General features: G+C 44.1%; 1 protein-coding gene across 6 annotated transcripts in view; it reads right to left on the bottom strand.

Moving 5' to 3' along the window:
• The window catches only part of TBC1D5 (TBC1 domain family member 5), a 515,710-nt gene extending 491,323 nt beyond the window's left edge, over positions 1–24,387 (bottom strand). For 4 of the 6 annotated variants that reach the window (XM_075922103.1, XM_075922104.1, XM_075922102.1 and 1 more), the window contains exon 1: positions 24,149–24,387. The gene's annotated coding sequence lies outside the window, so the exon portion shown is untranslated. The remainder of the gene's footprint in view (positions 1–24,148) is intronic. The other 2 variants (XM_075922101.1, XM_075922100.1) reach the window with 1 other exon arrangement.
• Positions 24,388–25,402: the final 1,015 nt, after the last annotated feature.

Genomic DNA, 25,402 nt, shown 5'->3' with positions numbered 1-25,402 from the left:
TGAGGTCCATCAATGGCTATTAGCTAGGATGGGTAGGAATGGTATCCCCAGCCTCTGTTTCTCTGGAGGTGTGTGACTGAGGATTACCTGTTGTGATCCCTCCCTCTGGGGCATATGGTATTGGTCATTGTCAACAGACAGGATACTGGGCTAGATGGACCTTTGGTCTAACCCAGTATGGCCGTTTTTATGTTCTAAAGAAATTGCTAACCCTATCAGTTACTCAACTGCACTAGAACACTGATTAAGTAGAGTCTTGTATAAAGAAATAAATGAGAAATCATGATTATTTAAGTATGACAAAAAAGTGGAAAATCCCAAATTCTTGATGAAGAATTCTTACAAATGTTTTCTTACAAATAGGGTCTCTCAAAACAAACTCAGGGCATCTGCCTGACTTTAAACTCCCATCACATGTTCCTGGTCCCTTAAAATAATACTGCAAATGAGCAAGTATTAATTTTTTTCCAAACACTTTCTATTTATGAATCCACTAGAAGATTCACCAAACTTTGTCTGGTCCTTATTTCAATTTTTGCTTTTTGGAAAATAAAATGAAAATGTACATTCTACATTTAAATCATTGCTCTGTGGTGGGATTGGAGAGGAGGGGTTCAGAGTGCAGACTGGCCCAGGGAGAGAATGACCCCAGCCCTTTCACACTGCAATAGCTTGGGGCCTGATGATAAGTGCCTCTCCATGGACTCAGGGGCCTCTCAAGGTCCCTTCCAGTTCTAGTATTCTATGGTTCTACAGTTGCTGCAGCTCCAACAGGCATAATGGGGGAAGTGGTGTATGTGCCCCAGCTGAGGCAGGTCCAGGTTTGCCTACCCCCTGCACCCCCCAGCCAGAGTGAGGAATGCAGCAAACTGCACATTCCTCTCACTCCCTGACAAAGGGAAACAGCCATCAATGGCCTCATATGAATTGGGAGAGGGAGGCAGTGCTTGCAGGGAGCCTGCTTAAAAGCTGAAGAGTGAAGAGAGTCCCAAGCTAACAACATACCGTTGCAGTGCTCATTTGATGCACCTCCTAGCCAAAGGCTTCACTGTTCCAGAAATAAAGGCTAATGTTGTTTAAATGGTAAAATACTTCTATAACAACCACTTTGCAGCAGCTGCTCTAAAGAAAAAGTCTGGGGAACCAAGCTAACTCTCCCACAAGACACGCGATGGAATTCAAGAGTGGACTGTTTTCAGTACTATTCCTTTGGAAGTACAGAATCTGAGAATTCTGTAAGCATTTAGTCGAAGAGGCGCTGAGCACTCCAAAGTCATGCTTGTGGGACTTGACCGGGGGAGGGAGGGGGGGGAGGAAGAAGAGGGAAGGGGAGGGAGGTTGCTTTCCACTAACATTAGCATCTGAGTGGCCAGAAGCTAGTGGAATCAGAGAGCTGATCAACAGCAGGCACAGTCAAGACTTTTTCATACTAATAGTAGGTGGCAGTGAGATGCCTCTCAATCCTGGGAACGCCTGGAAGCATCACAAGTGTATGCACAGAGAACTAATTAAACTGACTGTGAGAACATTCACAATCTGCTTTTAAATAGGGTGCAGCCTCTTTGTGTTGTTTTAATGTAGTTTTTTGAATTATATGTGAAATTATGAATGTTTTTTGCCATTTTAGGCTACATCTCATTCTGTTAATCCTCTAATGTTTAAATAAAGCAAAATCTCCCCTTAAGATAAATTAATATTTTACATGAAACTATGGTATTGAATTAGGCTATTTTCTTCCTACTATGTAAGAATGGATTTTGGGCAGTGTCCAATTCATTCATTAATAGGATCAGAAGAATGAAGATCTAATAGTGGAAGAAAACAAAAAGCATTAATAAAAAAATTGCATGAGAGATTTAGATTGGGTAAAATGTTTCAGAATACCAATTGTATGTATATGAACTGCACTATCAAAAACTGTTACCTAAATGAATACCACTAATGAGAAAAAGTAACCTAGTTTGGTGATTACTTGATCTGGAAACACTAGAGCAGGGGTGGCCAACCTGCAGCTCACGAGCCGCATGTGGCTTTTCAACCCCTAAAAATGCAACTCGCGAAGCCTCTCCTAGGGTCGCAAAGCCACCCCATGTACCCCTACAAACGACCCCCAGCTCCCCGTGGTCACTGGGTGCAGGGGAGACATCTGACGTGGCAAAAGGGCGTCAGCAAGATGGCGGCAGCTGGCGGGAGCCTGATGTGGCCAAAAAGCCTAACCTGTGGTTTTTAAAGGGGCATTTTGTCCTTTTTTTTTTTTTTGCTCAACAATTCCAGTGCGGCTCTTTGCATTTTTTCCACCGCTGTTTCAGCTCTCTTCTTTTAATGGGTTGGCCACCCTTGCACTAGAGCAGTGATGGACAATGTAGGCTAGTGAGTGAGCCACGTGAGAAGCTCTTTATCTCAGTGAACTAAGATGGTCTCCCGAGATAAGGTAATTTTGCTAACTGCTTTTGCATACCTCAAATTTGCAGAGTATCTCGATTGAAACATCACCAGACTTTGATTGGATGCACAGGAAGCACACAGCTCTCCATTCAATGTTGTGTGCAGTTAGCATGCATCTCACCTCACACACCGTTGCGTTTTACATGCATGTCACTTCAGTAATACCGGTAGGAAAAAAAAAAGTGGACAGAAACTAGTAGAATCTGGCAACCCTGCGCATGAGCAATAGTAAGCAAAATATCTTGTGGACCACACATAGAACCCCAATGAGCCACAGACTGCCCACCATCGCATTAGCATAACTTACCCCACTCTGCAAAACACCCAATTTCCCTGTGCCAACTCCAGATAACCCCGATTCACTTAGTTCAATGGACATTCAAACTGACTTGTATTGTATCACTATTACATGAAGTAATTGCTGATCACACCTGTTACAGTGCTTTTTAAAAGTAATAATGGTTAACTAGGTTCAACATGATTCATTGGCCAATTTCAGTTTCCAATGAAAACAAAAAAATCACACACAATCACAGTTATGTTTTCCCCTTTGGTTTGATACATTATCTTTAGGATTACTAATACATAATTTTAAATGCTCCAATTAATCTTTGTAATTTCTTCAAATGTACAATGTAGGGAAGAGAAATGGACATAAGGGAATATACATATCCTATCCCCATTGCTGCTCCATGATTGTGATAAAAATTGTACGTTGCTGCACTGAATCAGAAGAAACTACTAATATGCACAAAACTAGAGTGTAATTAAAGGTGAATAGGGAAATGAACGAAGGGGTAGGCTAACCAGGAGTAGGAAAAAATAGGATGGAATGCAACCAGTGACTAGATATGGAAGGAGTGAAGGTTTAGGGGTAGTCAACAACTGGCATAAAATTGGCAGGTGGATGCTGAGAACAGGTAAGGGCAGAACCAGAATATGTGAGGAAGGAGTAGAAACCCCTCAGTAAGGGACAGCATGAAACAGAGGCCAACTCCCAAAGAAGGGGAAGTATAAAAAAGTAGACAAGAGGGGTTTTGGACGAAGCCCCCAGCTGGAAGCAATAGTACCAGATGAGGGCAACTTGGAACCGAACATGAATAGGCACGGCCTCCCCCTCCCCCACACCCTGCAAACCCAAGTGTTCCCTTCCCCACCACTACTTTCTTATGTCTCATTACTAGAAATGGATTCTAAGCAGCTGGCAGTTTTGAACAAGGCCTTAAGCCAATCCAGCCACACACATCTGCCTTCCTGTGAGGGCAGAGATAGTGTACATGGAACCCAAAAGGACTCTGGCAGTGCAGATATGTTGTGCACTGCTAGTGGGGCTCTACTTCAAGTGAATAGATGCAAGCAAATAATTTAAATAATCTTATTTAATGACAAGCTACCTGTACCATGTTCATGCGTACAATCATGAAGCTTAGTACAACAACATGATTTAATAAATTTTAAACAAGTACTATTAATTTAGGAATCAACTAGACACTACAAACTCAAAGGAAGGGTGCTTGTTTACGCCTCATATTGTCAATGTGTCAAAGAATTTATCTTAAACAACAAAAGCCTGACAGTGTTGACTGCATTTTCTTCTGTCAAACACATAGAACAAAAAAGTGAAGCCTCAAATAATTGTGCTATTTATTAACTAAATTTATAAAATGAGTCAGTCTTTTCAAATCCAAATGTAAGATCTTAACCAACACTGAGAAATACTCCACTTTTCTTCCTCAATGAATTTACTGATGCCAGATGTCATGGTATATTTGTGGAAATTCTTAATCTTACTGAGAAAAATTTAAGATGTGAGTTACCACAGCCCATGATCATCATAATCAGGAATCAGTCAATGAAACTGGTTTAATGTACTAATCTTATTTTACTGTTTTGTCTCTTAAATGCCAATATCATTATAAACAAGATTCAAAATATGAACTGTAAATTAAAGTTTTAGCCACCCACTTTTTTTTTTCTTTTAGCTCTAAAAAAAAAAAAAAAAATCTACTCCAAAGATTGAATTCCTGCATTTATGCATACTCTGACTCTCAGATGGAATTGTTGCCCGTGTCCTTCGATATTTCAAAATCAGTTGCTTTCCTGATACATAAAAGCAGTCTAAACTCATCCTGCTATAAAGAAAGTGTCCATAAAATATAGTATAGGGTTTAATACCATCATCTCAAACAGCCAAACATGAGCTTTCCTACTAAACCTCCTCTTCTTCATTGTCACAAGTTTCCTCATTGTGAGTATATCATCATCCTCTGTGTGTCACTGAGGCCTCTAACCCAAGAGGCCACCTGAAACTCCCCTGCTTTCTTGCCTCACACTTGCAAATAGAATCACAAGGTTGCAATTTCATTCACTACATTTGTAAGATTCACATCTTTCTTGGGACACAGATAAAACCATAAGAGAGGTCTTCATCACTTCTCCTACTTATTCTAGCTTTTTCCTCACTAACTACAATGATGCCCATTTTGCTTCATTCCTATTGCTAAAATAAAAGTAGACGTATAAATATTTATATATCTTGGTCATCATTCTGACCACATAACTTGCCACTGTTCTCTCTAAGATGCACAGGAGCACAACCCCACAGAGCCCACACCTCCTGTCTAAACCCAGTGAAAGTGAGTAAGGGCTTTATTTAAAACTGAAGTCTGGCTAACAAGCCTACAATTGGGGCCCAGCCCGCATCTGGCCGCAGCATCATAACACTCCTGAACCTACCCAAACCCCAACCCTGAGCCAATCATACATCTAAACCCCCTGCCCTGAGCCCCTTACGCCCCCCACATCTCCAAACTCCTGCCCCCCCCACATCCTCAGCCCCCACCATAAAACTAACAGAAGACAGCCTGAATGCATGCATGAAGCTGGATTGGACCAGTTATGATGTAAACTTCAAAGAAATGTATGAAAAGATGAAGCAGCAGAAGTCCCATTAGAGTCTGTGAGTACAATGTTTCATTTATGCTACTATCAATCATCACGTCATTATCAATAATATTACGTTCTATATTTTCAGTCATGCAAATACGCATTCTTATACTGGCTCTTTGTTGACCACTGTTTCCGAATTTTGATGTAGTTTGGCTTTTTGGTTTAAAAAGATTGCCAACCACTGCACTAAGGGGGGAAATACAAACCCTGCTTCCCACAACCATTCAGGGGTTTTTTTTCCGTGTCCTGAGGCTTGATCAGTACCCCAGCCCCCCCAATTGGCCCCAACACTCTCTAGTCTGGAGTCCCCTCCCCGAGCCAGCATCCCCTTCTTTACCCTCTCCTGCACCCAAATTCCCTCCCAAGCTTTTCCGTTAAAAGCATTTGCAGAAAATCATGCCAATCTAGACGTAGCCATGTTGTTCATTCTTTAAACCTCTCTCGGTAGTAGTCTTGCCATTACTTTATTTGAAATAGAAATAAGCAGCAATGGATCCTATGTTTTTAATTTCACTTCAGATGAAACAAAATATTAACCTATCAGGCAAAAAACTAAGTGGCACATATTAAACATTTCAACCAGCACACCAAAAAAAAAAAAAATCAATAGAAACATATAAACAATTAACAGAAAGGCAGAAACAATGAAGAGAAAGTGGTTTAACTTGATAACTGCCTGGTATGCTTCACACTCATCCTCCCTCTCAAGCCTCTGAGTAAATTTATACTGATTATAATTATATTGAACAGTTGCTTCAAAGTTTATTTAAATGGAGGCTTTTCCACTGCTGAAGTCAGCAGCAATGCCATTCATGACTCCACGCCTATGAGAACAGACCCATTTCCCCTTCCTGGAACAAATCTCAAACAATCTGAAACCCAGGACTGCAATGTTTGACTTCGTAAACTAAGTGCTTACTCAGCAGGCATACAGAAGGTAATGCATTACTCCACTTAACCATACTAGCACTATTATCCATTTTACATAAGAATCTATAACAACAAGTGTATTGTTTGACATAATGCAAAAACATACAGGAAAACAACAGATATTTTGTCTGACCCCTGTCAGGTCAATTAATTTCCTTATCAGTGATGAAACGTCAGGAGAACAAGGCAACACAGAAAAAAAATCTACAATATTGGAGAAAGCTTATGGCAACTCAAATATAGGCAGTGAGATGAAATGCCTATGATAAAAAATAAACAGCAGAAGTAATTTTCTATTCCTACTGTACAAGCTTCATCTTTTGAGTCATGTATAGTATCAAATGCTATACTTCACAGTAAACTAATTTTATGAAATCATATGGTTGTCAGAAAGAGACAGCATTATTTTATTTATTATTTATAAGGCACATATCCAGAGCTCCATTCCATTAGAGGAACTCATTTTATTTTAACCTTATGTTTTACATACAGTTCAAGTAATGAATATTTTTTTAAAAAAATACGTAATGAAATCATCTAAAACCAAAAATCTAAAAATAAAGCAAAGTCATATATAAACATCAGGAATGACATTCACACAAGTTTTATGCAGGATAGTTTCTAATCTTATGTATTTTTTACTAAACCAAAATACATCAATTTAGGAAATGTTATCTTAATGTTCTTTAACATTTGTGATTATGACAGATTACCTTCAGGATCTAAAGCAGCACCACATGAATATCAATCTCAAATGATCTTACATCAAGAAGAAATTTGCTCAATTTTCTAGTCACATGACAAAATAAAGTAAATCATGATGATTAAATCATTTAAGATTGTTGATAGGATCGGTATGTTCATAGTTATTGACATTTATGTCCCCATTTCCCTGCCATCCCCAGTTGTTTTTCTTAATATTAGATCTAAAATTCCAAAGAGTCCTGGAACAAACATTCCTGACTTGTTTTCTGTAACAACTATTTAAAGTGAATAAGCTGAAGAGCTGTAAAACTGAAATATGCAAACTGAATTTCTAAATAAAGTCAAGTCTAAACATCTCATTCCAACATTTTGTATTACTGTAAATAATCTGAAAATTTTACTTATGATCACTCAGTTCTGCTTCAAGAAAGAACCATTTTACCTGCTCTAAAAGTTTGATAAAATGTTGTCTTTCACAATGAAGCAGCTCACTGAACATTTTTGACAGCTAATGCCTTGACTATCCAAAAGCCAGATTTAATATTAAATTATTATAATTCTGATATTGCAGCTATACAGTGTACGTTACCCAATCAGAGAGACACTCCTAAAACAGAAATACTCAGGCACCAACTTGGGATGAAGACTCTTCAAATGGATACAAAATGTCAAAGGTAATTACATTGACTTTAATTAGTAATTATGTGTAAGACATCCAATTTAAAAGTCTAAAATACACAGTGCATCTTTTAAAATGGGCAAATAAAAAACCTTGCCCTGCACACAAGAGTGACTTTATAACAAAATAGTGGAGTCAAATAAAACAGGCATGTATGTAATTAAATCTGTTGTTACATGTAATTGTGTAAAGATATTTGAATTAAAGGCCAACATAATACACAACAAGGTAATGAAGTCTTAACACCTGGGCTGATAAAGCCCTCAGAGAATTAAAAACAGAGGGCTTCTGGCTACACATGGAGACAAGTCAAGGAAAAACTGACAGACACTGACCATGGACACAGCTTGATCAGTCATAAAAGACTGAGACAGATGTTAAGACATAACATGCTGCTCTTAGGAGGGATAAAGCTTACCGGTATGTAACATTTTCAACTTGCTAAATCAACAGGTTACTACTAAGTTCAGGCATGGCTAGGTTTGGTCATTGCAGGAATAACCTAACACTTCTGTTTATTTTGGTAATACCCAATTAAACTTAAATTCCAAAAACTGTGCCAGAGTATCTGATACTGATACAGGTTGAACATATCTGGCACCCTGGGGACCTGACCACTGCCTAACCAGAGAAGTTTCCGAACCATGGGAGGTCAATATTGTCCAGCAGCATTACCAACACATACACTGTTTACTGGGCTCTATGAAGACAGAGAGCTAAATTAAGAATAAACAGCAGCACAGAACACTGACAGCCAGGACTGTTGGCTTTAAAGAAACTTTATGCTACTCCAGGAAACTTGGCCCCACCCATGATAAGTGGACATCTGGCTAACTAAAATCATGCCGGACCACAGATTTTTCCAGATCAGTGTGCCAGACTATAGAAGTTCAATCTGTAGCACACACTTTGAAAACTACTGAGGGGAAACCCATCTTTAATTCCAGAGAATGCCAAATCAAAGGGGGAGGGGGGGGGGGGGGAGTTAACACAGTCAAAGGTAAGGGAACTGTGGAAATTCCACCCCATGTAGTGCAGCAAAGAAGTTGTTAGCACATGTCATTCTCTACCCTGAAAGCCATACAATCCATTGAGCATTGTGACTGGAAAAGGTGATGGATTGTTAGAAAACAAGAAAGTTTGTACTGGTTGCCACTGAAACATTCTAAAGTTGAAAGCATATTTTAGTTCTTGTAAAATTCAGCAAAATAAACAGCAATATAAATTGATATACCCATTACCTTTACCAATCAAAATCCTTATCTATGTATCGAAAATTGGACTCAAATCAAATGGCAGCTATTTTATTCCTGTCTGATCCTAATACCATATAATGATGAAATAATTGAAAATTGTAGCTCAGGGCTTTGAAAGGTAATTTCTCAATGAGTTGGAAAAAAGGAGAACTAATACTCAATTTTTCATTTACTCAGAGGTTAATTTGATTACTAATGTTAGCAGTTGTCTGGTCAGAGCAAATGAGAGATGTTAGTTAAAATGTAACACTAAGAAATATAGAAACTTTTTTTAAACTAGAGGGGAAACAACACACAGTATATTGCTGCTTCTTGTTGGTGCTCTCAAAAACTAATACAATCATTAACGCATTAATGCTTTTTTTTCCTCTTAAGTGAATAGTTTTGAGAGGTGCTGGATTAAAAGCTCCCTAACCCCTATATGCCTGACAAACATATGGCCGATCCTCCTATCACTCAGGCGCAGATTGTGCTGGGTGATCTTCAGATCCTTCTTTTGCCTTGTAAGAACTGTTCCCTCTTCATCCATATAATTAATAAGAGCCACACTTTTCTCCGTCTACAGAGTTAAAACTCATCTCCAGAGTTTATTACTCCAACTTTCTCCTTTTTAGTGTAACCTACATCACCTTCCCTCCAATCCACACAAAATGAAGACAGTAAGATGATCTGACAGATCACTTTACTCTTAAAATACCTCCATGGCTTCACACTTTCTTCACTGGATAAAACTCAATCTCCTTTTAGACAACACGTCTCTGCCTCTCTACACCCGGTTTCCTTCTGTCTCCTCTAGCCAGCCCTGAGACTTTTCAATAATCCCGGGAGCACATGAATGTCCTTTATGAGATGATTCAAAAAGCCTTCTCTCTATTTATATCCCATCTGAAGATCTACTACTTCCATGATGCCTACAATTAGCAAAAATCATCTACTTGTTTATCTTGGAAAGTACTCAGTCATGCTGTGCACTACAGTGAGTAACCATGTAATGATATTGATATTAAATCTGTCCTTCCTCACTTACAACTCATTATTATTATTTACATTATGATAGCACTCCACTGTGCAAACACAAAATAAAAGTCTCTGTCCTGAACAGATTTCACACTAAACAGACTAGAGATATCAACGTATAGACAACTACAAGATTAACCAATAAACCTGGGTTTATCAGTTAATCCTGTCGACAACATGCATTCTCCCCACTCCTTAAAAGCCAGCTCCCCCCAGAACTGGCTCTGTCAGAGGCATCAGCACAGGGTTTGGCAGGGGAGGCTGCCACAAAGCAGCTCCTGTCTGTTGAGGGGGTCTGAGTTCCCTGCAGACGGGCTGCTCCAGCATCGCACGGAGCAACCTCTGTCCACAGTGAGCCTGAGCCAGCTGGAAACAGAGGTAGCTCTATGGCAGCAGCCCCTGTCCATAGGGGGAGTTCAAGCTAGGGATGTGAATGAGTAGTCGACTACTCGATTAATGGATAAGCCTGGGTTTATCAGTTAATCTAGTCAACTAGTAGCCGCTGCTGGGGGAGCCAGCTTAAAAGCCGATTCCCCCCAAGCACCAGCTCCACGGTTTCACCTGTCTCCCCCACTCTGCTGCCTCTGCAGGGCAGAGGGGAGTGGGGACTGCCGTGAAGCAGCCTCTGCCCATGATGAGTCCAGACCCCCCCCAAACAGCCTCTGTCTATGGGGAGCTCAGACCCCCCACGGACCGGGATCTCTGCCTCCCCATGCTGTTGCCTCTAACCTGGCTCCTGCCTGGCACCCCGTGCTGCCCCCTCTGGTACAGAGGGAGCAGTGTAGAGTAGCAAGGGGCTCCCTGGGAGTGGGGCCAGATTGCACTGGCTGCTGGCCCCACCCTTGGGGACTACAGAATAGTTGACTAACCACTAAGAATTCATGCGGTTAGTTAACTATTCAGTTAACTGATAGTTAATACACTTAATCCAAGCTCCCTGCAGACAGGGGCTGCTCTAGCATCCCACAGAGCAGCCTTTGTTCCTGGAGAGCCTCTGTCCCTGGAGAGCTCAGACTTCCTATGGACTGGTGCCACTATCACCCTGCGCTGTTGCCTCTGCATCAGGAGGCAGGGGATGGTCTGAACGAGGAGCTAGTTTTTAAACTGGCTCCCCTCGTGATCCAAATCCCACCTGCTACTCCGTGCTGAGAGAGGCAGCAGTGTGAGTGGCAGAGGACTAGTCACCTCCAGGGACTATCAAATAGTCATGTAATCACTAAAATTTTATGCGGTTACACAACTATTCAATTACATCCCAACATCCCTAAAACAGACAATGCAGACAAATCATTAATGAAGAAATGATGTAATACGCAAGCAGAACGAAGAGGGAATAGTCAGCAAATATCACATCAGTGCCGCAATTTGTGTTGTACTGGGGTGTGGTTAAACTTTTTTGTTGGGAGAAAGTTACCCAAACTGAGACACAGGAAAAGAGAGGGGAAGAAAGAATTCATGGAGATCACACAAAGAGAGACACTGAAGACAACTCAGGAAAAGATATTTCATGACTTCTTATAGCAAAAAAAATAGAGGTGGGAAGAAGTTGAAGTGAACAGCCAAAAAGCAAAGGAGAGGGAAGATCCACTGATGACATCATCAGTGCTGAAGGTCCCTGGAGCAGCTGCTCATCCTTGCTCCTACCAGCTGCATTTCTACATCCCAGAAGTTTCTCTTTCTTCTTCAGACTAACATGGCCCTGATATCCCAAAGTGCGGGAACTGCAGGGAAAAATGAGACAGAATAAACTCTCTTGCACCCTCTCAATTTAGTCTGTGATCTACCTCAACTGATATTATCAACAAGGGCAGTTAAAACCATGGTCAGATGCCTGCTACAGTCTAAGAAAAAAGTTTTGCACAGTTTCACTAAACAGTTATAAAATGACAATGGTTATCACTCACTTCTGACCTATTTCAAATTTGAATACCTGATCTATAGTAAAATGTTGATTGTCAAATCGAATCATTGATGCAATTTGGCCCCAGGCTGCATGCAGCATTTCAAAGGTGCAGCGCCTTGTTGAGACGGAGGCCTGGCCCCGGGCTCCATGTGGTGCTGCCGCTTTGAAGCACCCCTCTCTCCGTACCCCCTTGCTGCCTCTGAGGCAGCAACGGGGGGCAGGGAAATGACTAGTTAACTAGCATGTCAACTATCCAGTAAGCATTTAGTCAACTAGTCATTCACATCCCTAATCTATAGGTATAAAGCCATGTACTGTGTTCCAATTCTAGTATCTCGCACTCAGAAAAATCTAACTGACACTGATTAGACCGGGGTGGGGAACTTTTTTTGATCCACATAAAAATCAGTCAAATACCACATGCTAGTAAGAGGCAAAAAAACCCAAAACCACACCCTGATTGATATGGCCCCCCAGAGTGTGGGAGGGCTGAGTCTAGAAGATTGAGGGGCCCTCAGGCTCTGGGCTAGGGCCAAAAATGAGGGGTTCAATGCACAGGAAGGGGTTGCTAGGGAGCGGGCTGGGGACATGGGGTTTGGGCAGGAGGTAGGGTTCAGGAATGGGCTGAGGGTCTGAGCAGAAGGTAGGGTGGGTGCAGGAGAGGGGTCTGGAAGGGAAGGAGGATGCACAAGTGGGCTATATGTGGGAAAGTGCAGTCTGGAAAGGGGAACAGGAGTAAGGTAGGGGTGTCTGGGTGGGAGGGAGGGTGTAGGAGCATGTTGGATTATGGAGTCTGGAAGGGGGGTACAGGAGCAAGAGAGGGGCATAGGCGCCTACCTGAAAGAGCTTGGGGAGTGCCCATGGCTCCACACACCTCTATGCACTGCAGGACACCTTTCCCCACTGCTCCCATTGGCTATGATTCAGCCAATCAAGGCAGCAGGGGGTGGTGCCTGCATGGAGTGCTCCCATGAACAGACAGCCACTTCCAGGCACAGCCCACAGACTGGATCAAGACACGGCTTGCCTGGACTGGGCCCATGAGGCTCGGGCCCTTCCCCCCTACACACAATAGGAAGCCAATGCTGGCACTCCTGCCATGGTGTCCCCCGCGTGACTGAAGTACAAGCATTGGCTTACACCACTGAGGGGGGAGCCCTGAGCCTTACAGACCAGATCATAGGCCCGCAAGCCATAGGTTCACCATCCCTGGATTGGACAAAGCCTATTAATTGGAGAGAAAAATATTCATCTTACTATGCCAACCAAGACCATACAATGCCAAATACAAATTAGGATTACACAAAAGTACATTACATTTTTGTACAGGTTGAACCTCTCTAGTCTGGCACCCTTGAGATTTGCCAAACCACAGAAGGTCAATATTGTAGTGAGTGGATCTCTATTATTATTGCACCAAGAAGAATAAATGGAAAAATTCTTGCAATGCTGCTTAGTAATGTATGATTGTAGTGATACACCCCACGTAAGCCTATACCTAACCAAGGCTTATCTGCTCTCTTCATAACGAAGTGTTAGTGTTGTTACACAATTTTACTGTCTTGGCACAAGTAGATAAAACAAACAAAATGCTTATTCTTAGCAGCATTACCTGCATTTTGACTGCTTACCTGGCTTGTAGAAGACATTTAGAGGTAAATTAGAGCTAAATAACAGCAAAGAACACTGAGAGCCAGGATTGGTGGCTGTAAATAAACTTTATGGGACCATAGGAAACTTGACCACACCCATGATAAGTGGACATCTGGCTAACTAAAATCATCCCAGACCAGAGTGTGATGGACTAGAGAGGTTCAGCCTGTACTGGTTTTACACCACTTTTTCTTTACCATAATAAATCATGGAGCATTTTTTCCTGAGTTATCTTAAATGTCCATCTCCTTTTCTTCACTCAGCACTGCTCTCATATCCTATTTATTCTGTTTGTCAGGTTTATTGTTCTTTTTCAGAATCAACTCATTTTACGAAAGCAATGGCATGCATACCATTGCTACCAGAATCATATGCAAGTTCAGCTGAGTTTGGAACCAGGTGATGTATTGAGAACCTTAGTTTCAACTGTGTATTATTTCTAAATGTGCCTATGTCCATTGACAGCAGCTGCTATTTTCCATTACTTTTTCCTCATCCAATTTCATCAGGACTGATTCTCTTTATAAGCTCATACTGCATTCTAATGGGCAAAGTTATCACAGACAAATTACGCATAGTCTACTATACAATCCATGTGATAAATTTGGCAGTCACCTTTGACCATCTCGGCTACTCTCTGCCAACTGATCCATCTCCCGGGATTTATTCTAATCTTTCAAATAGCTGCCATTTAAAAAAATAGTCTGACAAAAATGTTTTCAGCTCATCTCCCCAAATATGGAATTTCCTTCCAAAGTTACATCTGCCCAAGGCCAAGGATGAGACAAGACTCAGTTTGAAGCTAACAGCAGCTTTTCTACCCTTAATATCATAATATAAGTATGTCATTGTGGAAATATGTAAATAAGCTAGTTGGCAAATTCATAAACCAGGGAAGATGGAATAAAGTAACCAGCCACCACTTCGTTAACATCCCTTTCCTCAAGGCAGGCTTCATTATTAATAAGATGCAAAAAGCTCAAAATAATACAAACACTAGGTAACCAGCTAGAAAGGGGAACGGATGCATACACACCACTAATTTCTTACAAAGAGTTTTGAAATGGTTGTTAAAGCTTGGAAGAGGAACTCATTTAAATCAACTGAGTTATCAAATATTTTGGTTCATGCTGGTGAACTGACCTTGTTATGGTGGCTCACGAGACCTGGGTTCTGATTACAGATTCATCATTGACTTACCATCAGGTCTCAGATAAATCACTTCCCTCTACAGAAAATGATATTCACCTTTGTAAAGCACCAATATCTACGGATGGAAAGCACTATAAAACCTGTAAGTATTAATCACATGAATAATTTAGATCAAATTCTTTGCTCCTTTTTGAGTATCTTGTGATCAAAGACTGAAAAGTGGCTATGCAGAGAAGGCTCTTTATTACTCAGATTTATTCAAGTTGTAGTCAGAGTTATACCAAACACAGCATATTTGATATGGAAACCATTATGAGATTAACATAAAATCTACAATGCCATTTTTACAAGTTACTTTTCAAAGAAGATCTTATAGAATTACTTAATGTAGTGTAGAAGCGTACAAAGTAGCTACCTTACAGTAGATAATTTAGGTAACATGCCTAATCTGTAGGTTGAATAAAAACAAACCCATACTGTTTCTGTAAATGAAAATCTTGCTTCTCTAATCTATGGAAATTCTTTAAATAGATCAACAAAATAGTGGATAAAAAAGAAACACTTTCAAAAAGGCCTCTGACAGTATTCCTCATAACAAGGCTGTTAAGAAAAACTAATTATGATATATTACATATATTACTACTACAGAAAAGAATATGGCTTAGAAACAGAAGAATACATATGGACTATTTTCAGCATGGCAAAGGGTTAATAGTGGGGTCTCTTACAACTCAATAAAAAATAAAATTGTTTCCATTAATCAACACTATAGAAGATTAAAGAACCTAAAAGATATCTATAAAATCTAGATGGATAACATGATGGCTAATTAAATTTATTGTTGACAAATGCAAGGTAATGAATACTTGAAAAAATAATTTAAACTATTTGCTGTGTTATACATTTCTTCTAACCATTCATGAGGGCTGAGCATTACTGTGGCTAGCTAACTGGAGTATTTGTACAAGGATGAGCTATTTGTATGGATAATGAAGACATCCACATTACAAAAGACATCAAAAAAGGAAAAATATTCTAGGGGATAGAAACTTTCAAGCTTTAGGCCATAAGCCAACCAGTAGGTTATAGGAGTTTGTAGAAACCTTGTCTATAAACCATGTTATTCTGCAGTTACAGATTACGGGGGATTTTGAAACTTCCTTTGATGCATCTGGTTTTGGCCACTGTAAGAGACATAGTCGTAGTCTAGTTCAGCAGTTCTCAAACTGTGGGTTGGGATCCAAAGAGATTGCCAGGGCTGCTTTACACTTGCTGGGGCCCAGGGCTAGAGCCAAAGCCTAAATCCTGCTTCCCAGAGCCAAAGCTGAAGGTCGAGCTCCACCTCCTGAAGCTAAAGCCTGAGGGTTTCAGCCCTGAGAAGAAATACTCAGGTTACAGGTCCCCTGCCTGAGGCTAGCTTTGAACTCCTGGCCCAGTATGAGGCGGCTCTAGCTTTGGCCCCACCAGGGGGTTGAACTCAGGCAGGCTCAGGCTTTACTCCGCTGGGGTCATGAAATAATTTTTTGTTGTCAGGAGGGGGCTGCAGTGCAATGAAGTTTGAAAACCACTGATATAGATGATCACCAATATGATCCAAAATGGCAATTCTGATGATAACATGGGAACACAATTAGAATACCAAAAATATTTCCCTCAGGTCTCAAGGTAGGTAACTGTAGCCCCCATGCATTTTGAAATTTAAGTCTAATCATGTTTTATCAAAGGACAGGGGGCTGCAGACAGGAGAGTCTGAGAGGGGAAGTCCTAATATAGTTAGGAAGACCCACAACACCTGTGGCCAGCATTGCTTTTGTCTCCTCCACCTGTAGCCAGACAGACCACCTGACCACGAAAGTCTCTACCCAGATCCTGGTGTGGTTTTGCAGGGACTATGGCTTCCAATTTGCCACTCACTGAAATCCAGGCTGGGAAAGCCATCCAATGTGAAAGTTGCCTGCTAGTGGAATCTCTCAGGAAGCAGGTGAGAGAGCTACAGAAGGAGGTGGCTAGGCTGAGGAGTATCCGAATCCACAAGGAATTCCTGGAGAGTATTCATGTGGAGACAACTGAGGATGAGGAAATATCCTGTTACAAAAGACTGCCGACTCATCACTGGTGGTAGAGAAGATGGCTGTGACTCAGGGGGAACACTGGCAGCTGGTCACTTCTGGAAGCAAGCAGTGCTCCACCCCTGCTCCCAACCCTCCCACCGTGGTTCTCAAAAACCATTACACTGTTCTGGATATGGGAGATAAGGAATCACCTCCTAAAGCAGAAGAGAAGCTTTGTAACCCTAAGGCTGGGAAGTCTGCAGCCACCACTGTGAGGAGGAAATGTAGGATAGTGGTGGTTGGAGAATCTCTTCTGAGGGGGATGGAGGCACCCATCTGTCATCCTGACATGTCATCTTGGGAGGTATGCTGCCTGCCAGGGGCCTGTGTCTGAGATGTTATGGAGGCATTATCGAAGATTATCTGGCCCTCCGACTACTACCCCATGCTACTCATCCATGCGGGCACTAATGATACTGCAAGGTGTAATCTTGAGCAGATCAAGAGTGACTACAGGACTCTGGGAATACAGGTAAAGGAGTTTGGGGCACAGGTGGCATTTTCTTCAGTCCTTCTTGTCAAAGGTCAGGGCCCAGGCAAATACAGGTGCAACCTGGAGGTGAATACCTGGCTGTGAAGATGGTGTCGGCAGGGGGAGGGGGTCAAATCAGTATCTTACATGCCTATATACAGATGCAAGAAGTATGGGGAATAAGCTGGAAGAACTTGAAGTGCTAATAAACCCACACAACTATGACATCATTGGTATCAGAGACTTGGTGAGAGGTGGGATAATACACATGACTGGAATATCGATATAGAAGGGTACAGTTTGCTCAGGAAGGATAGGCCGGGAAAAAAGGGAGGAGGTGTTGCCTTATATATTAAAAATGTATACACTAGGACCAGAGGTGGGCAATAATTTTGGAAGGGGGGCCACTTCACAAATTTCAGACATGGCTGCGGGCTGACACTTAAGGAGTGAGGTTTATAACTACCCTGCTGGGTATGGTAACCTTATTTTCTGAACTAGCTGCAGTTAGTAAGAACAGTTTTAATTATTAAACAGATTAAGTGTTTTAACTTTCACATGTTATTTTATCAAACTTCATTTTAAATAAAGTAAAATATTATGTCCTACACAAAATATTTCAATGTTTTATATTTTATGTCGGGGTGGGGAACCCTTTTTGGGTTGGCGGTCACTGACCCACAAAAGAATCAGCTGGAGGCCACACAAGCGAGAAGCAAGAAGCTCCTCCACACCCAACCAACGCTCACTGATGTGGCTCCAACTGAGGCACCTCACTCCTCTGGTGCACCGGCCTCACAGGGTGAGGGGAAGGAAGAAGGGAACTGATGTTTAGGGCTTCCCATAGACCAGATTTCATTTCCTAGGGTTCTGGAGTTAGTGGATTTTATGGACCTCTTTTCGCTCTGGGGTAGGGACAAAAATGAGGGGTACAGTGAGCAAGACAGGGCTGCCAGGAAGTAGGAAAGGGATGGGGTGCAGGATCTGGGAGGGAGCTGGGGTGCAGAAGCAGGTTGGGAGTAGGGTGTCTGGCCAGGTAGAGGGAGCAGGAACAAGAGAGGGTGCAAGAACAAGGGAGAGAGTCCGAGCAAGCTGAGGTTGACAGGTCTTGTGGGGAGGGAGGGAGGGAAGGAAGAGTGACAGGATTGGGGTGGGGGAGTTCTGAGGATGAGGGCGGCCTTACCTGGCTGTGTGCCCCCTTGCTACAGCCACACTGTCCCGGCCACCCTGGAGGAAGGCCCCGCTGCAATGGCCACATAGTCCCGGAGGCTGGAGACACCGCTGCCGCGGCCATGCTGTCTAGGGGCTGGTCCTGAGGCAGGACCTGATGAAATGCAACCTAGAATACTCAAGGAGCTGATAGAGAAGTAGGTGAACCTTTACCTCTCATCTTTGAAAAGTTATGGAAGTCAGGAGAGATTCCAGAAGACTGGGAAAGGGCAAATATAGTGCCCATCTATAGAAAGGGAAATAAGAACAACCCAGGAAACTACAGACCATTCAGAATAACTTCTGTGACAGGGAAGATAATAGGGATATAAGTGACTAGTCAACTAGCTGACTACCCCGATAAGCAAGTGCTTATCGAGCAGTCAAGTAGAAAATCGACTAGTTGCTTCCCCCACCACCACCTTGCTGCCCCTATCCGAGAGAGGCAGTAAGGGGGGCGGAGCACAAGCCAGTGCTGGGGGAAGCTGGCTTAAAAGCCGATTCCCGCCCCCAACACAGTCTCCACGGGGAGGAAGGGGCAGCGGAAAAATGGTGCAAGCAGGGATTGAAACAGTCCTGCTTGTGCTGTTCCCAATGCTGCTCCTATCCCTCTGGAATATACGAGAGCCACCTGCATCTCTTCCATATTTCAAAGGAAGAGGCACATAGCAGAAGCCCCGTGCTAACAGGGATGGTGTTGCTCCCCATAGGCGTGGATTCCCACCACCTCTCTCCCTTTGAGATATACAAGAGCCAGGGGCGACTCATGTACATTTCACAGAGAGAGGGGGCAGAGGGAACTACTGCCTCTCTCCCTTTGAAATATACAAGAGCTACTGGCAGCTCTTGTACTTTTCAAAGGGAGAAGCACAGTGGGATAGCGAGTGCCCCTCCTTATCAACTAATTGAGTAATTAATCAAAATTTAACATCCCCAGAAGATAATGGAGCAAGTAATTAAGGAATTCATCTGCAAGCATCTGGAAGATAAGGTGATAGGTAACAGCCAGGATGGATTTATAAAAGAACAATTCATGTCAAACCAATCTGATAACTTTCTTCCATAGACTATCAAGCCTCATGGATAAGGGAGACGCAATGCACATTGTCTACCTAGACTTTGGTAAGGCATTTGAAACTGACTCGCATTTGCTTCTTATCAATCAACTATGGAAATAAAACCTAGATGGGACTACTATAAGGTGGGTGCATATTGGACAGGATAACTGTTCTCAGAGATAATTATTAATGATTCACAGTCATGCTGGAAGGGCATAACAAGTGGGGTTCCACAAAGGTTTTGGGACCGGTTCTGTTCAACATATTCATCAACAATTTAGATTATGGCATAGAGAGTACACTTATTAAGTTTGCAGATGATACCACACTGGGAGGGGTTGCAAGTGCTTTGGAGGATAGGGTCAAAATTCAAAACGATTTGGACAAACTGGAAAAATTATCTGTGGTAAATAAGACGAAGTTTAATAAGGATAAATGCAAAGTACTCCACTTAGGAAGGAACAATCAGTTTCACGCATAAAGAATGGGAAGCGACTGTCTAGGAAGGAGTACTGCAGAAAGGGATCATAGTGGACCACAAGCTAAATATGAGTCAACAGTGTGACACTGTAGCAAAAAAAGCAAACATGATTCAGGGATGCATTAACAGGAGTGTTGTGAGCCATTCTGCTCTTTGCTGATTAGGCCTCAATTGGAGTATTGTGTCTAGTTCTGGGCACCATATTTTGTGAAAGATGTGGAGAAATAGGAGAAGGTTCAGAGAAAAGCAATAAAATGATTAAAGGTCTAGAAAACATGACCTATGAGGGAAGACTGGAAGAACTGGGCTTGTTTAGTTTAGAAAAGAAAATACTAAGAGGAGACATGATAGTGGTTTTCAAGAATCTAAAAGGGTGTTACAAGGAGAAAATTTGTTCTCCTTGGCTTCTGATGATAGAACAAGAAGCAATGAGCTTAAACTGCAGCAACGGAGGTTTAGATTGGACATTAAGAAAAACTTCAGGGTGGTTAAACGCTGGAATAAATTGCCTAGGGAGGTTGTGGAATCTCCATCACTGGAGATATTTAAGAGCAGGTTGGACAGACATCTATGAGAGATTCTAGACAGTGCTTAGACCTGCCTTAGTGAGGGCAGGGGACAGGACACTATGACCTCTTGAGGTGCCTTCCAGTTCTAGTATTTTATGATTCTATGAAATAACCATATTTCTCCCAATAAAAAGAAAAGGGTATTTTCAAAAACATATACAGGCAGTCCCCGACTTACGCGGATCCAACTTACGTCAGATCCGCACTTGCGAACGGGGCTTTCTCGCCCCGGAGGTCGAGGTAGCGGATTGCTACCTGCGAGCTCCGGGGCGAGAAAGCCCCGTTCGTAAGCTGCTCTGGTGCCCCTGCTCTCCTGGAGACCGTCTCCAGCAGAACAGGGGCACGGGGCGGGTTCCCGCGCTTCTGAGGCTTTGCCAGAGCAAAGCCTCAGGAGTGCGGGAACCGCCGCTGCTGCCGCTTGAGACCCGGTGCCTGTGGTCTGCTGGGGACCGTCCCCAGCAGACCACAGGCACCGGGACTCAAGCGGAGCAAAGCAGAGGCGCGGGACACCCCCCCCCGCCGCTGCTGCCGCTTGAGACCCAGTGCCTGTGGTCTGCTGGGGACGGTCCCCAGCAGACCACAGGCACCGGGACTGAAGCCGCAGCCGCGGGGGGGGGGGGAGGAGTCCCGCGCCTCTGAGACTTTGCCAGAGCAAAGCCTCAGAGGCGCAGAACCCCGCTGCCGCTGCTGCTCTGCTCCCCGTGTCCCTGGTCTGCTGGGGGGGGCGGCGCGCGGATAGTGTGCCCCCCCCCCAGCAGACCAGGCTTTTGTTTTGGACCCTGGAGCAGAGCAGCTGGGGCGCTGCGGATTGGTCCTGCAGCACCTGCTCTGGGCACTACTGGACCAACCCGGCAGCACCCCAGCTGCTCTGCCCCAGGTCCTGATTCAGCCACTGCTGGTCAGTTTCAGCAGTGGCTGAATCAGGACGCCTGGGGCAGAGCAGCTGGGGTGCTGCTGGGTTGGTCCAGTACCGCCCAGGAGCGCCGCTACTGGAGCAACCCAGCAGCACCCCAGCTGCTCTGCCCCAGGCGTCCCCAAGTCAGCCGCTGCTGAAACTGACCAGCGCTGACTACAGCGCTCTCATAGCCCACCCGGCTATGATTAAGTTGTTTAAGCAAATGTGTTGCAATGGTAGAAAAAAAATTGTGTAAATCTGAAAACTATAGGTACTGGGGGTACTTTGGGGGGGGGGGGTGAGGTGGGGCAAATTGGGATACTTTATAAAAAAAGGTTGAGAAACACAGGCATGAGCTACCATCATGCAACCTTACCGCTGTGTTAATGAAGATTTTTAATTTCTGTTTAAAAACTAAGAAAGATAAATGTTTGTTGGTAGGACTGTACTTGTAGGTTCCACCTTGGTTTTTAGTTCATTTGCTACTGTGATTAGGTAATAAGCAAAAGCCATAGCTTTTAATAGTGCCTTACATCAGTACAACTCAAAGAACTTCACATTCATATCCCCATTTTCATTTAACTGTCCTCAAAAGAAGAAGAATCAAAGACTCAAGCCTGCTACTTTGGAAGTAGGTTCTGGGACTAAGAAGGGTACAGAATCTCCTCCCTGTCTTGTGAGCCAAAGAGAGCCCATTAAATAGCTTTTGCCTCCAACTGATTTGAAGTTTCATTTGAATTATGAAGCCATCATAAAGCCCAAAAAAATACACGTACACAAACCCTGCCACACGCGTGTGTCTAACAAATTAACAATTACTCTGTTTTCACACTTAGTTTCATCTGCACATTGCAGTTCACACCAAAGTGTCACAAATCATAAAAGAGCACATGAAAAACACTGGCACAGCTGTAACAAATTATTAGACTATGGAGCTGTAAAAATAACCAAACTCTTGAGACTGCAAATTCTTCAGCACAGGAGGTTTCATCATCCTCTGTGATTGCCTGGCATATGCTGGGTGCTACCACAATATAAATTGACCAAAATACACTCTACTTCATTGCTTTCACCTTTGGACTTCAGAGGGACAGTGGCTAGGGCCTTCTGATACTAAAACTGGAGATCTCCATACTAGGTAGGCCTGTGGAACGTTAAATATGAACTTCTTAGCAATGACAGTGAGCCATAGACTTACTACATTTTCAAAAGACAAACTGGTCTGAAAATAGTGAAATCATCAGATTCCTTTCTCTGTAAGCAATTATCAAGGAATATAAAGTCCCAACCAGCTGAGCCCCAAACATAACAGTATGTGATGACTCAAAGTGAGGTATGCACACAGCCTATGATGTGAGGTTACTAATTCCATTTTATCTCTCTAAATTTTTAATTAAATATTTTCAATGTCAACAATGTAGACCAGATTTGTTTGGAAAACATTTGTAGAGTTTTTTTGGCCTAAAATCCTTGACGGAGATAATACAAGTAAACAAATAACTACAGTGTAATAAACAGAACTAAAAATAACATCCATCAATTAGCACATTTTACAAAAGCAAAGGAGATGGCCACTGATATAACAGTGCTTTTCTTACATAAAGATTTTTGTCCATAAATCTCAAAGGTAGGTCTTATCACCAACTTTTGCCATTGGGTAAAACAGGTACAAAGCGTCTTTCACATGTCACACAGGATGCTAGAGGCTGAACTGGGAAAAGAATCCAGATCTTGACCCCAACTCAGTTTTCCAACCAATGGAACATGCTTCTTTCAGGAAAAAAATGGTTTCTAAATATTTACAAACATGCACAATCATAATATTAAGGCAAGAGGCCAATGGGGCAGCAACAAAACTTTTCCTAGTATTTGTCCTAGGGAAAAAAGCTACAAGGATCTCTAGCTAAAACCAAACTACTTATGGAGATATACTATAGCACTCTAAGAGTATACAGCACTTTATATTAGTTAGAACTATACTAACAAAGGTCTTTGCCTTGAAACTGACAGGCAGTAACTCAAACTACCCTAGTGGACAAGAAAACAAATATGAAGGGGACAGGTAAAGCTGCGGGTTTTAGTGAAACAGACTGATAACTAGAGTGCACTGAAACCAAAGGGAGACAAGAACAGGGGCGAGGACTGGGGGACGGGAGGGAAAGGGAGAAGGAAACCTAACGTGAATGGCGTGCAGAGACTGCGAGGAACTCTGAAGTTAACTTCCCAAGAGTGGAAACGAAAACTTAAGAAAAAAAAAACAAATCCAAGGAGGAAAAATCTGGTGACCGAGCACGTCCCCTCCTCCCTATGCACTTCCACGGCCAGGAATGAAAGGGGGGAGGAGGGGAAGAGAAAATTATCTGCTTGAGACTTTCTGCTCTCAGCCAGTAATTAATCAGCCTCCAGCCAGGCACTCATCAGTTCCCCAAAACGAGCCCGAGGAAGTCACTGAGAGGCGAGGGAGGGGCCGCCTCCCGCAGCTCTAGCATACAGGCCTCACCGCCACTTCCTAGCCCTCCTGCGGCAGCGCCGTGACCCAGGAGCGGGCTGGGGCGCAGGGGCAGGCCGGGAGGGGAGGGGGGCACTTTTATTGCAGGGGGCTGGAGGGAGGGGGTCGGGCGGCGGGGGCGGGGGGGAGGTGAGATGCTCTGGGGCTGGGTTTACCTGCTGCGGCCGCTGTGGCACGAAGATCTGGCTCAGCCTCTCTCCCTCCCCCCCTGCCTGTGCTGCCCAGAGCCCAGCCCCACGCCGGCCCGGCGGCGACCCGCAAGGCGAGCGGGGCAGGGCGGGGGGAAGGGGGACGGGCTCTGCCCGCACACAGACGCTCGCGCGGCGCCGCCCCCTCCCGCACGCACGCAGGGAAGCGCAGGCCGCCCACACAGGCAGCGGGAGCGCGCTGCTCACGCTTGGCCGCTACGGGGGGGGGGGGGGGCAGAGAACTTCCTGGGCGGGGCTGAGCGGGGAGGGGCACGACCTAAGGCAGCGCCCTCCCCCCCCCCCCAGGTTGGAAGGTCGGGAGGGGGCGCGCTCGCCTATAGAACCAGCCCCCCCTCCCCCGCCGCTAGTGGGCCGGGCCGCGTGGATGGAGGCTCCGGCTGCCAACTTCCTATTTGCAGAAAACTAACTATCCCCGCCCGGCCCCCAGCCCGACACGGCTCGCTTCACTTGCTCCTTCTCTGGCAGGGGTTGGAGGTGGGGGCTCTGCAGTGAGGCTGGGGGTTTGGCCGTGGGAGGGGGTACAGGGTGTAAGGGCGCCGGCTCCAGAGCAGGGCCAGAAACGAGGGGTTCAGGGTGCAGGAAGGGGCTCTGAGCTAGGGCAGGGGCTTAGGGACAGGAGGGAATATGAAGACTTGGGGTGCAGGTGCATCTCTGGTGTGGGCCCAGGAACGAGGGATTTGGGGTGTAGAAATGGGTTCCAGGCTGGAGCCAAGGAGTACACAGTGAAGGAGGGGGCTCAGGGCTGGCGTTGGTTGGGGCATGGCTCCCAGGCAGATCCTGGTAGAGGCCAGCTGCAACCAGGTGGTTTTGCAAGCTGCCTCTGCCTGCATGTGCCACCCCCAGAGTTCCTGGCCAATGGGAACTGTGGAGCTAGCACTTAGGGAGGATGCCCAGTGGCTGTCCCTGCACTTGGGAGCCAGAGGGACATGCTGGCCGCTTCCGGGAGTCTTGCAAAGCCACCTTTCCTGCTGTGGGATGCTACCAGGATCCAGGACATTCTGGTGAAAAAGCAGATGCCTCGCAACCCTAATGGAGACAGGAGCTGGATGTTCTCCCATTTAACACAGCAGGAGGGGCAGCTTATATGGATGGAGGTGGGGCTCCATCTAATAGGGCAGGAGGGGCAAAGCAGTGTGGAAATGGGCAGCTGGGCAGACAGAGGCAGATCCCTAATCTAGGATACCAGGAGGGGCAAGCTTT

This window comes from Pelodiscus sinensis, chromosome 2, assembly GCF_049634645.1.
Source record: "Pelodiscus sinensis isolate JC-2024 chromosome 2, ASM4963464v1, whole genome shotgun sequence".
Classification (NCBI taxonomy): domain Eukaryota; kingdom Metazoa; phylum Chordata; order Testudines; family Trionychidae; genus Pelodiscus; species Pelodiscus sinensis.
The sequence above is the reverse complement of the archived record's forward strand: the minus strand, read 5'-3'. Positions and strand labels throughout refer to the sequence as shown.